Below are 14,319 nucleotides of genomic sequence, written 5' to 3' on the forward strand. Positions count from 1 at the left end.
AAGTATTTTCATTTTAAAGCACGACAGCTGCCTTGCCTTTCACGAAAACGTTACACATGCACTTCTTTGGTCATTTCACCACAGCAATGTTTTCGAGGTCAAAGTATCTTATTGGCAGCAAAGCATTAGGGGAAGCAGGTGATTGGTTAATAAAAAGAAAGGCCCTGACGGAGATAATTTCACTGTCCAGGTGACCATAAAAGTGCAAGACTATCTGAAAGCAAGACCTGCAAACAGAGATGTCTTTAACCCAGTGTAGAAAATACATGCTTGCTATAACATAGGTTTCTTTCAAAACTGCTCATTTGAGAGCTATATCGTGAACGGATGTGTTTGGCATCAAATATTTCTGGTAGTTTCTTGTTAGCTACAATCAATTTAAGACAATTTTATAATCATTCTAGAAATGTGAAGCTTGTCTTTTATATAACCCTCAAATTCAGCCCTAACTTTGGGTCACCTTCAATACAGGCTATGCTATTGAGGGTGCCCACGCACTGCCACGTGGAGTTATAGCATGAGTCATGCAATCTGGAGCACACAAATCTTTAGTAAAATTCCTCCTGTGATTTTGGTTCAGTGCCCAGCATCGATACTCCTTTGTCCAGATTGCAATTGGACCCCCTCCCCTCTGCAGCTCTGCTGGCCAAGCGCCAGATCTCCTTCGATTATAAGCACATGTTCAGAAAAGCCGTTACTCATCTCTGGATGCACAAGGAGAAATTACTGAGAACTTTAATATAGCATGGAAATCTTTCACTTTACCCAGCCTAAACCCCCTTCTCTCTCTGTAGCTGTCTGCCTCTCCTCCACACTCCCTCGCTCTCCCCTCTGTCGGTTTCTCTCTACTATTCTGTATTAATATTATAGATTTTTTTCCTTGTAAACTGTTTATTAATTAGAATAATAACCTCTTAGCTTTGCTTTTGACTTCACCTACATTTTCAGAAAATCTAAAGCTATATTTCCACTGCCCGGTGCTGCTGCCCTCAGTTGTTCTGCTGGAGCTAAGTGTTGTGTACTGGGAGATGTATTTCTTTGGTGAGTTTAATCAGAGGTTAAATCTTTCCCAGGACTATAACCCCACAATTCACTGCAGTGCAGAGATGATGCATTTCTAAGGAAATGAGCAATGAGAAGTAAAAATGATTCTATAACAAAACCAACAAATGATCGCAGATTAAATATGAGTGGGTGTAGTTGTTTTGATCACAACAGGTTCTATATTGAACCACAATGTCCGATTGCTATTGAGTGAACAACCACACTTGTGTTGACAAGAGCAAACGGGGAAAGTTTTGTTTTACGTTGTGTAATTAACACGTTGTATTCATTTTTGTAATACCTACATATTTAAAACATGTTAAAGGGAATTACCTACCACCCATTTTCAACCCCGAGATCATTTGTATCATTTTCATTGTGATGCAAGATCACAACATAGCTCATTGTAGCTCACTAAGAGGTTCTTGAATGATGAATAACTGAGTTTTATAGTTGGCGTAAATACATACTCTCCCCATCTCATGTAATTTGTTGTTTTAACAAAGTGGTCCATCATTAAATTATCATTTGATCTTATTATGCATCATACTGACAGCCAATCAGGGTCATCACAAATAGAATATGTATTGTGACATCAGTGTATCAACTGGTTTCAATCAGGGTCATCACAAACAGAATATGTATTGTGACATCAGTGTATCAACTGGTTTCAGACTGCGAGAGCTAGTTCTTCAAACTGTTCTTGAGGTCCCTGAGTAGGCGGAAGAGTTTCTCTAACACAGCTACCTGCAGACAGAGAGAGAGACAGACAGGACAGGCAGGTTAGTGCAATGGAATAAGAGCAGTGCAGCTATGGCAACAGGAATCAATTCAACTGATACATGGTCGTTCTGTAGCATGTAAAGATTTAGTCAAGTATGCACACACACACTGGTGACCTTCTACAGACAGCACAGGTCACTAATGTTTCACGAGGATGTTTCTGACACACTTTGATGTATGAATGCATAAAAGGTTGCACCAATAACAGGAAAGCCAGACACAGTAGAGTGTGATAAGAGTGAGCACACGATTGATTTATTGACAATAAATTAAAAAAAAACAAAAAACAAATTAAGCTCTTCAAATTAAACTCTTCTTGCTTCCTGTGTGCTAGTTGAAGGTATTGGTCGTACTGTGGTTGCTGGGGGACTGTGGAATGTATACAGGCAGTCTCAGATTATGGGATGCGTCACGCCAGCTTGCTTTGGGGGCACTGTGAGGTGCATTTATGATAGAAAAATCACCACTCAAAAATAATTTCAAGGAAAATATTGGGGTTCTCTTATTGTGCTATGAGGATTTGACACAAACAGTGGTCCGCATTTGCACGCATAATCTATGCTGTTAAATATACATGTTTAGATTCTGGTTTTCATGCAGACCTGCGGACCACTTATTTGAACCCCTGATTATGCAGATGTAGTTTTAAACACTGATGCGTGCGCGTGCACGCACACACACAATTTTACTACTTTAATAAAGGCGGTGTGCAGTCTACTCTGTCCTGGGTGGAGCATGCTCAGTACAGCCTGGACTCTAGTTCAGATGTCAGCAGAGCTTGGAAGAGTCTGGCTGATCTGAGGGAGAGGAGGAGGAGAGATATCAACAAGCACGACTAACTGTGTTCAATACAAAGAATAGGGAGAAATGTAATGGGTTTGGAGCAGACACTGTTTTACACAAACAAACAGATTTAATGGAGGTTTGATATGTAGAGAGCGAGAGACACGAAAGAGAAAGAAACAGACAGACAAAGAGAAACAGTGACACAGAATGAGAGAGAGAGTACAGAGATGGACAGGTATGGACTACCTGTGTAAATGAATAAATGGATGCCCTCTTTTCTAGACAGACAGCTTGCTATAGCTATGGTGTACCTGTCCTTGTGTGAATGGATGTCCTCCTCTCTGGACAGACAGACAGACAGAGCTATGGCGTACCTGTCCCTGTGTGAATGGATGTCATCTCTGGACAGACAGACAGAGCTTTAGGAAAGCGTGACCTGTCCAGCACACAGAGTCACCAAGAGCTACGCAGAGACACCAAGTTACTATAGACGTACTACAGAGTTATTACAGAATGACAGAGACTCTTGACTTACACAGAGTCAGACAGAGCCTCAAGTTTAGAAGATGTTGTCTTGTGAAGACAATGAAAAAAACTTCTAGTTGAAACACCTGTCATTGAATTCAGCACTACTGAGTGTTTACTAGTTAGGAATGATATATGTTACACTGAGTCACAACATAGTTACACACAGCATCAATAGAGTTAGTCTTGCCCTGGGTCTGTACTCACCATCCTGGCTGTACAGTCTGTAGACAGCCTTCCTCCCAGGCAGGGTACTCTTCTCAGAGTCCTCAGTGAGCTTCATCCAGAGGGCACCGTTCAAATGAACAAGCTGGGACAGGGGAGGGGGAGAGCGAGATAGAAAAGATGCCCTGCTCCATTATCTATTGTCCATAAGACAATAGATAATGGAAACTCTGTTTAGTTTAACACCAATAAACTATAAACTAGCACCTAAATGATCATTATTCTCTAATGCCTTTTTTCCTCTATTTCCCAAATCAAGAAATCTCCTTTTGGATAATCTGGGTTTTACACATGAATAATGAATACTAAACTGGAGCGTGGTAACATTTAAACTCATCGCCCCTGCTGCACATCTCTGTTAGTTCCCGTGGAGTGCTGTGCCCGTTGGAGAGGGGTGTGGGTACCATGTAAACACAGCCCAGCTTAGGCTGCAATGGGCAGGTCACCAGATGGGTCCCAACACCAACAACGTAAATCTCATTCTCCTGTAGAACAAAGCAATAGACATTAGAATACTAGACATATAGACAACAGCAATAGACATCACAATGCAATACATACAGACTAGCAATTTAAAATTACAATTACAATACATATAGACAATTCCAATAGACAATAAAACAACAAATATGACAATAAATATGCAAATACTGGAGCAAACACTGCATGAAATGTATTCGGTGGCACAAAATGACCAGGGTCATATTCCTTCATATAACAGAATATATAAATAAAAAATCAAAAAGATGCAAAAGGAAACTGAGGCATAATTGAGGAATGAATAACACAGGCACAGTGGTGCGTTTCTCTCCTTTCTTGATGGGTTACCATGTTTATTTTTTACTGTAATACCAGTAAACTATGAACTATACTTTTGTTTTCCCAAAACAAAAGAACAGAAAACATGTATTTTTCCTTTAAAACATCTAGTACTAGGACTAAAGAAATCTCTTTTTGCAAGCTATTATTTCAGGTAGTTGCACTTCCTTGGTCACTGTGAAACTGTCCCCACACCTTCAACAGCTTCTTTCCTGTCATTAACCAACCAGCTGCTTCCCCTATTGACTGATATGCTTTCAGCCACTAACATGACCCAGAAGACACTGTTGTGGTGACCCAGAAAGTGCAAGTGTAACAGATATCCTGAGAATAAGGTATAGCAACCGAGAACTTTCTTTAACCTACTGGAGTAGCAAAGAGCAGTCTTACCCACCCATTCATCTTCAGCAAGGATTTCTCAGAGATGTTGTTGCTCCCGACAATCAGCAGAGACTGCAGCTCGGCCGCCTGAAACCTGAGAACACAGCAGGAGCTCACTACTGCCATCTAGGGACAAGGATGGCTTCAAACATTGCCGCCAGTTGGAACACTGTGTCCAATTCTGGTCACCACATTACCAAAAGGACATTGTGGCCCTGGAGAGTCCAACGAAGAGCAACCAGACTAATTCCAGAGCTTAAAGGCATGAGCTGTGAAGATAGGCTGAAAGAATTGAATCTATTTAGAACAAGTAATTATAGAGGGGCTTGATTGAAGTCTTTATAATCTTAAAAGGAGTTGACAATCCCTAACCAGCATAGAGAACCAGGACCAGAGGAAACAGTTGAAAATGAAGCGACTCAGGACAGAGGGTAGGAGACTCTTCTTTACACAGAGTGGTGAGGGATTGGAATGGGTTGCCATGTTGTTCATACTGAATCATTGGGATCCTTTAAGACCCCACTTGACACAGTTTTGAGATCAATCAGCTACTAGGAACCGGACAAGCACTGATGGGTCAAATGGCCTGCTCGATTTTAAATGTTCTTCTGTTTCTTATGTTCTTCGGGACATGGAGGGTTTTTAAATCACTGAGCACATATGTTTCAGTTCTCAATTAAACAGTAAGTTGCTGAGGGCTCCCGAGTGGCGCATCCGGTAAAGGCGCTCTGCGTGGAGTGCAGGATGTGCTCTATAGTCTGGACATCGCGAGTTCGAGTCCAGGCTATTCCTTTGCCGACCGTGGACGGGAGCTCCCAGAGGGCGGCACACAATTGGCCGAGCGTCGCCCGGGGGGAGGGAGGGTTAGGTCGGCCAGGGTATCCTCGGCTCACCGCGCACAAGCGACCCCTGTAGTCTGGCCGGGCGCCTGCGGGCTTGCCTGTAAGCTGCCTGAGAGATGCGTTGTCCTCCGACGCTGTAGCTCCTGGGTGGCTGCATGATGAGTCCGCAGAGTGAAAAAAAGCGGTCGGCTGACGGCACTCACTTAGAAGGACAGCGTGTGTTCGTCTTCGCCCTCCCGAGTCAGTGCAGGGGGTGTAGCGGTGAGCTGAGCTTAAAAAATAATTGGCCATTCTAAATTGGGAGAAAATAATAAAAATTGGCAATGACTAAATTTATATAAAAAAAAAAAACAACAAAAAAAAAACACAACAGTAAGCTGCCATTTCCTTAGTTTTATTGCCCCCTTACCTCTTTATGATGTTTCTAATCACTCGAGTCGTATTACTTGCAATTACTCAAAACACTGTGTCAAGGTGCATTCACCCGAGTTCAGGAGCTACTCTTCAGTTCCAGTTGCTTGCCATATGTAATGTAGGCAAGATCAGCCAAAGTGTCTTCACAGAAGTAACCGTCAGCCCCATCTAGTGAGCTTCCACCTTGGAAACAAGTTTCCTTTAGTTTTGCTGGCAACACACTGCTATACACTAGATGGTGCTGGCACTTACTAATATTAAGACTCTATTTGATCTAGCCTAGATTACATACGTCTTGGCAGGCAACTAGAACTGAGAAGCAGATCCTGAACTCAGTCAAAGCAACAGAGACTATTTGAGCAATTGCAACAAGAACCACTCAATTATTGCAAGAACATAGAAATATAAAAAGAAACTGAAACGAAAGTTTCTTTTAGTATTTCTCAATTCAGCACAATTGAGTGTTTAATAGTTATGGCTAACTGCAAGAACATGAAAGGTAAGGGGACAGTAAACAAGAAGACTTGTCCACCAACCTGGAGCTGCAGGACAGGAATATTCGACTGACTGCCCACAGAGGTCCCCGCTGTCCAGTCTAACCCCGATCGGCTGGTAGTGCAGCTGGCACAGATATTCAGCACCCCACTCCTGAGGGTCACAGCAGGGAGGGGAGAGGGAATTTGCATGGGGTCAGGGCTTTACAATGACAGGACAGGGAGGAGGCACTCCTCCAGCACTGATTTGCTGCTATCTACTGCAATAAACCACTCCCCTTTAAGAATAACCACGGTAATACACAATGCAAAAAAATCAACGGCAAACTTTAAGTAAGTGCAAAAGTAAAACAGAAAGATGACTAAATACTAAAGCATTGGAAATGTGTGTGGCAGTTTAAACACAAACGGGGATAACTTTTAATCAACAGCCTTAGTTTAAAAATAAAGAAAGAATGTATAAATAAATAAATAAATAAATAAATAAATAAATAAATAAATAAACAAACTGACTAAAACATCTCAGTATTAACAGAGAAGTGGCTCAATTCATTTGCATTTTGTAATACAGATATTATTAGAAATGATTAGGAAAGTGCACATGGCATTATCAACCAAGAAGATAAACCCTGAACTTAACAAAAGTCATGGGTCCCCCTGACTCAAACTGCAAGCCAAAGTACATGGGGTCCATTTCAGGGGTGTTACATTTGCAAGGGGATTTTGCAGTTTTTCGTTGCTTTTCCAACGGTTATGCTTTGCATTTTGCTTTAAACAGACTCCTCTGTGTTGTACAATGCGTGCTTTATTACAGTTTGCTGTGCTTTTACTATGGGAAACTTTTATAAAGGTAGATTATGTTAAAATGCCTAAACCTTAAGAATAAATGAAGCCCTTCAAGAGCGTAGTTATTAAATATTCTTCTTTCAGGTTTAGAAATTCACGTGCTCAACAACTGAGCTGCAGTACCCGTCTTGGTTGACAGGTGGCAGCAGAGGGTCTGGTAGAGCACAGCAACAATCTGATCATTATTTTCAGTCTTTCGGGCTGTATTCATAAAAGGACTTACGTTATAAAATGTTAAGTGGGGTGCTTATCTAGGTCACTTAAGCGAGACCCCTAACTTGCTGGAGTACTAAACTTTAAATTATACATAAACTTATGACGTTTTATGGATATGGCTCAAGGGCTAAGATTCAGGTTTGTGTGAAGAATTATAAACTGCTATTCAATTAAATATACAACCTCCTTCCAGTAATTGTAGCCAACAGAACAGCTCCATAAATCTCTCCTGCTTTGCATTTCCATTAGTTACACAGGTCTCAAATGTGCAGTTTTGAAAGAATCCCAAATAGCAAACGTGTATTGTCATTTTAAAACACGATATCTGACACTAAATTAAGCGAAAGACATTCATCAGTTTACATGCCTTATCTTCAGGAGATCTGTTACACCTGCACTTCCTGGATCACCTCAGCATGTCAATCATTAGGGGAAGCAGCAGCTGGTTGGTTAATGGCAGGGGTGACCAAGGAAGTGCAAAGCTATCTGAAAGCAAGGTTTGCATACAGATTTCTTTAAGCTAGCTAGAGAGAATTAAGAATTATGTTATTATTGTGGCGACAGCACGAGAGTTTTGAGACGGTCCCTTGGCTTACCCTTACCTTGCTCTGTATACCTGAAGTTTTTCAGGAACAGCAAGCAATCTGCGAGTCCTGAAAAGAGCGAAAACTCGCCTCCGAAGGGATTTTCACGGAAGAATAACTCGAACACGGCCTCGTCCCGGTGTTGGCCGCTCTTCAAGTACGCGTAAGGCACGGTGAACTGGTAATGGTCATCTCCCTCAAACTCGCTGCACTTTTACTAGCTATCTTTGGATTTGCCAAACTACAACCGCTAGGCGGTCTTGCAGTTGTAGGTTTTCTTATTTTTTCAAAACAAAACACCATTCTAATGTAGTACAGTGTTTACATAACGAGACGCACGTGACTAGTGCATATGTCATCCTACAGTGCTGTACATTACAAGCTACCCTGACCTTAATTGGAAGAAAATCTGTTTGTTTCTTAGCCCCACTTGGCCTTATTTGAAATTATTTCTTAAAAACAAGCCCCTCATTGGATTATGGCATTTTAGCTGAAGGACTCATGTCCAAAACGACCTAAATACTTTTGTATTTATGTTGTACTTTGTGCATGTAAATATTTTATTGAGAGAGAGAGAGAGAGAGAGAAAATGAGCTAAACCATTAGGATTTTCGTATTTACAGTCATAAGGTACAATTTAAGTTTCAACACAAATCCGTACAAACAGAACCTCTGAAATGAGCAACAATTAAATAAAAGGCAATTAAAAGCTAAAGAAAGAAAAAAACACAGGAGAGTTTGAAACACATATGCCAGATAGGCAGGCTGTTTCCAGGCAAAAGAATCAGCAATATCAGGCCCTGCACCTGCTTTCTGAGCACAAACTGAGGAGCCACTAACATGACCCAGAAGACACTGTTGTGGTGACCCAGAAAGTGCAAGTGTAACAGATATCCTGAGAATAAGGCATACACACAGGACCCAACGACCTCAGCTCCCAGAGAGGGGATGTGGCCAAATCCCAGAAAAAAGCAAACAGGAGAATTCCCCTCCTCGAAGATCGTCACATCCACCCTGCTACTCAGAGCAGACGTGGCCCAGCGCACCATCCAGCTCATCAACACAGAGGTATCCCGGGGCTGCGCCCTGCTGCCCAACGTTCACCTGGCACACCACCACACCATCCAGCTCCAGCACCTGTACGACCAGGTGCACCTCAACTAGGAGGGTATGATGGTCTTCACCAAAACCCTCAAAAGACACCACCCTGGACCGAGACCCAGCCCCCATCCCAATACCAGAAGCTCCCCCAGCCGCCCCTGAATACGGAGGAGCACCCAACCAACAAGGCCATATAAAGCCCCCACCCACAGAAACACCATCCAGAGCAGCTCTGCCAGACAGCACAAATTGTGCCAGGGGCCCACACAACTCTAGCAGGACAGCTATGCTACAGCAATGTCCTGGGCAGGGAATCCAGCCACCACGGATTTTCGTCATTACATTGTAGTAGTCAGTACACTTCAGAAAGACAAACAACATGGCAGGCAGAGAGTATGACGAGAGAAAAGAACAGCCTTGGGACGTTAAGGAAGTGCAGGCTTTAGTTTCCCTGTGGGCAGATAGAACTGTTCAGGAAGATCTGGAATCGTGCATCAGAAATGAAAGTGTATGCCTGAATTTAAGAACATAAGAAAGTTTACAAACGAGGAGGCCATTCGGCCCATCAAGCAGAATCTCATCAAGCAGCTTCTTGAAGGATCCCAGGGTGTCAGCTTCAACATTACTGGGGAGTTGGTTCCAGACTCTCACAATTCTATGTGTAAAAAAGTGCCTCCAATTTTCTGTCCTGAATGCCCCTTTATCTAATCTCCATTGGTGACCCCTGGTAATGGTCATCTCCCTCAAACTCGCTGCACTTTTACTAGCTATCTTTGGATTTGCCAAACTACAACCGCTAGGCGGTCTTGCAGTTGTAGGTTTTCTTATTTTTTCAAAACAAAACACCATTCTAATGTAGTACAGTGTTTACATAACGAGACGCACGTGACTAGTGCATATGTCATCCTACAGTGCTGTACATTACAAGCTACCCTGACCTTAATTGGAAGAAAATCTGTTTGTTTCTTAGCCCCACTTGGCCTTATTTGAAATTATTTCTTAAAAACAAGCCCCTCATTGGATTATGGCATTTTAGCTGAAGGACTCATGTCCAAAACGACCTAAATACTTTTGTATTTATGTTGTACTTTGTGCATGTAAATATTTTATTGAGAGAGAGAGAGAGAGAGAGAAAATGAGCTAAACCATTAGGATTTTCGTATTTACAGTCATAAGGTACAATTTAAGTTTCAACACAAATCCGTACAAACAGAACCTCTGAAATGAGCAACAATTAAATAAAAGGCAATTAAAAGCTAAAGAAAGAAAAAAACACAGGAGAGTTTGAAACACATATGCCAGATAGGCAGGCTGTTTCCAGGCAAAAGAATCAGCAATATCAGGCCCTGCACCTGCTTTCTGAGCACAAACTGAGGAGCCACTAACATGACCCAGAAGACACTGTTGTGGTGACCCAGAAAGTGCAAGTGTAACAGATATCCTGAGAATAAGGCATACACACAGGACCCAACGACCTCAGCTCCCAGAGAGGGGATGTGGCCAAATCCCAGAAAAAAGCAAACAGGAGAATTCCCCTCCTCGAAGATCGTCACATCCACCCTGCTACTCAGAGCAGACGTGGCCCAGCGCACCATCCAGCTCATCAACACAGAGGTATCCCGGGGCTGCGCCCTGCTGCCCAACGTTCACCTGGCACACCACCACACCATCCAGCTCCAGCACCTGTACGACCAGGTGCACCTCAACTAGGAGGGTATGATGGTCTTCACCAAAACCCTCAAAAGACACCACCCTGGACCGAGACCCAGCCCCCATCCCAATACCAGAAGCTCCCCCAGCCGCCCCTGAATACGGAGGAGCACCCAACCAACAAGGCCATATAAAGCCCCCACCCACAGAAACACCATCCAGAGCAGCTCTGCCAGACAGCACAAATTGTGCCAGGGGCCCACACAACTCTAGCAGGACAGCTATGCTACAGCAATGTCCTGGGCAGGGAATCCAGCCACCACGGATTTTCGTCATTACATTGTAGTAGTCAGTACACTTCAGAAAGACAAACAACATGGCAGGCAGAGAGTATGACGAGAGAAAAGAACAGCCTTGGGACGTTAAGGAAGTGCAGGCTTTAGTTTCCCTGTGGGCAGATAGAACTGTTCAGGAAGATCTGGAATCGTGCATCAGAAATGAAAGTGTATGCCTGAATTTAAGAACATAAGAAAGTTTACAAACGAGGAGGCCATTCGGCCCATCAAGCAGAATCTCATCAAGCAGCTTCTTGAAGGATCCCAGGGTGTCAGCTTCAACATTACTGGGGAGTTGGTTCCAGACTCTCACAATTCTATGTGTAAAAAAGTGCCTCCAATTTTCTGTCCTGAATGCCCCTTTATCTAATCTCCATTGGTGACCCCTGGTCCTCGTTTCTTTTTTCAGGTCGAAAAAGTCCCTTGGGTCGATATTGTCAATACCTTTTAGAATTTTGAATACGCGAATCAGATCACTGCGTAGTCTTCTTTGTTCAAGATTGAATAGATTCAACTGTTTTAGCCTGCCTGCATATGACATGTCTTTTAAACCCAGGATAATTCTGATCACTCTTCTTTGCACTCTTTCTAGAGCAGCAATATCATTTTTTGTAGCAAGGTGACCAGAACTGAACACAATATTCTAGATGAGGTCTTACTAATGCATTGTAAAGTTTTAACATTACTTCCCTTGATTTAAATTCAACACGTTTCACAATATATCCGAGCATCTTGTTAGCCTTTTTTATAGCTACATACATTGTCTAGATGAAGACATTACGGAGTCAACATAAACTTCTAGGTCTTTTTCAGATTCCTTCTTCAATTTCAGTATCTCCCGTATGATATTTATAATGCACATTTTTATTGCCTGCATGCAGTACCTTACACTTTTCTCTATTAAGTGTCATTTGCCATGTGTCTGCCCAGTTCTGAATGCTGTAGATCATTTTGAATGATCTTTGCTGCTGCAATGGTGTTTGCCACTCCTCCTATTGTTGTGTCATCTGCAAATTTAATAAGTTTGCTTACTATACCAGAATTGAAGTCATTAATGTCAATTAGGAATAGCAGAGGACCGAATACGGATCCCTGTGGTACACAAATGGTTACCTCGCTCCATTTTGAGGTTTCTCCTTTAAATCAGTACTTTGTTTTCTACATGTTAACCACTCCCTAATCCATGTGCATTCATTTCCTTGAATCCCTACTGCGTTGAGTTTGAGAATTAATCTTTTATGCAGGACTTTGGTCAAAAGCTTTCTGGAAATCAAAATAAACCACATCATATGCTGTGCAGTTATCCATTATCGATGTTGTATCTTAAAAAAAAAATTAAGCAGATTAGTTAGACAAGATCTCCCTTTCCTAAAACCATGCCGACGGTCTCCCAGGATACTGTTACCATATAATTAATTTTCCATTTTGGATTTTATTATAGTTTTCATAAGTTTACATTTAATAGAAGTCAGGCTTATTGGTCTGTGTTACCCTGGTTTGGTTTTGTCTCCCTTTTTGTGGATCGGTATTACGTTTGCAATTCTCCAGTCTGTCGGTACAACCCGTGTCAAGAGACTGTTGCATGATCTCTCTTGGCCTTTCTAATTTCTAACTATTTGAAGTAAATGGACATAAACCGCAGGTACAATTAACTCGCACTCAAAAACACAAAATTATACCAAATTTCTCATCCTTTACCGTTATTATATTACTATAAGACAATAACTGCGGAAAATAAATTCTAAACTTTTACAAAAATATAGTAAAAGAATACAGCTGTACCATACGCACAACTACGGCTCTCGTTGTGTTCGCTCAGCTTGCTTGCTTTATTTATTTATTTATTTTTTAAAAACAACAAAATACCGGTATCCTTAAAACGGGATCTCTTTGGAAAATCATATTTTTAAAACCTTTTTTTCCCCCCTTCAACAAAATTAATTGAACTTCATTAAGTGGATATAAATCAGTTTTGTGGATAAAGAAATTCCTAAATATATTTACAAAGAGGGTTAAGGTTAGACATCATCTGCTCTAAAATCTTAAATTGAATAAAAGTATACCGTCTATACACCACAGATATAACTAAAGAAGTAAAACAAAAATAAATGTATGTATGTGTGTGTATATGTATATTTGACCAACATTTGAGAAACTTTACCCTGGCAGAATACCTTGTCAGGGTAAAAGACTCAAAGACAAACTCTAACCAAGTACAGACTGTGACCACAGCCTGGCCATTGAAACAGGCCAGTACAAAAAAAAAAATCCTGGAGTGACAGAGAGAACAGGCTGTGCTGTCACTGAGCTGGGAGAGGTGGAGACAGAGATGCAGTGTTATCTTGATCCAAATACAATGAAATAAAGTCCAAGAGTAGGAATAACCGGGGTCTTTGAAACCAGCTGTAAAAATAAAGCATATTGTTAACCACCAGTAGAACTCAACACAAAATGCAGGCTCATAGAAGTGTAAACCCGTATCCAGTGAATCAATGTCTAAAGCATAATTTCATCATTCAACATTCTTTATTATATAATGCTGAGGATCTTTCAACCATTAATGTCAACCATACCATTTAATTTTTTTTGCTGTGCTGTATTCTCCATATCAGAAAAAAAACAAAAAAAAACGCACACACACCATATCCAAGGTAACTCCATTCAACTGCAAAATCAGTTCAAAACGGTAACATCACAAATCAGGAACCTACCTCAGCAGAGTACCTGAGCTGCAGCATCATTGCGGGTGCGGTTCGTATAATGGAGGTGGTCGCACTTGCGTGTGTCACGCTTCATATTTCCCCCCCACACGTCTGGAGAACCGCTTATCCAACTGTGATGAAACGTGGCTTCAACGTGATTTAGCAGAAGATACTGGGAGGATCTCATTGTAGGGATACATGGAGACGCCTGCCTGTACATCACACTTACATTTTTACGTGCATCTTGAGAGCACAAGTTATTCCACATACTGTAAATCCGTCATTAATAGACTTTACTACGATACCAACACCTAATTCTTACCCAACGACATCTAGATCTAAAATACCACTTATCCAATTTTACATTTTTTGTAATAGTAGCAAAATTAATCTGCATCTTTATTTGATCACATCTCTAATGAGCACAATGGTTAAAAGGTGTCTGTATGCTTCCTTACTAAATTATGCAATAGCCCTTTTTAAAACAAGTAATTTTTAGTGAGATAGACTGGACTAGTTTCTTATGTAATGTTAACCACTAGACCACTGCCTCCCTCCAAGTCCCTCGGCTC

The 14,319-nt window shown here is 41.5% G+C and overlaps 1 long non-coding RNA gene across 2 annotated transcripts; it reads right to left on the reverse strand.

Moving 5' to 3' along the window:
- Positions 1-1,466: 1,466 nt before the first annotated feature.
- LOC117394263 (uncharacterized) lies at positions 1,467-14,314 on the reverse strand. 2 transcript variants are annotated; one of them, XR_009320487.1, is made up of 6 exons: positions 7,978-14,314; positions 6,356-6,467; positions 4,577-4,657; positions 3,346-3,848; positions 2,925-3,049; positions 1,467-1,791 (listed from the first exon to the last, which is right to left on the reverse strand). It is a non-coding gene; the product is annotated as an uncharacterized LOC117394263 (long non-coding RNA). The 2 variants fall into 2 exon arrangements; XR_009320481.1 differs by having other exon boundaries at positions 6,356-14,314.
- Positions 14,315-14,319: the final 5 nt, after the last annotated feature.

This window comes from Acipenser ruthenus, chromosome 3 (genome assembly GCF_902713425.1).
Source record: "Acipenser ruthenus chromosome 3, fAciRut3.2 maternal haplotype, whole genome shotgun sequence".
NCBI classification, from domain to species: domain Eukaryota; kingdom Metazoa; phylum Chordata; class Actinopteri; order Acipenseriformes; family Acipenseridae; genus Acipenser; species Acipenser ruthenus.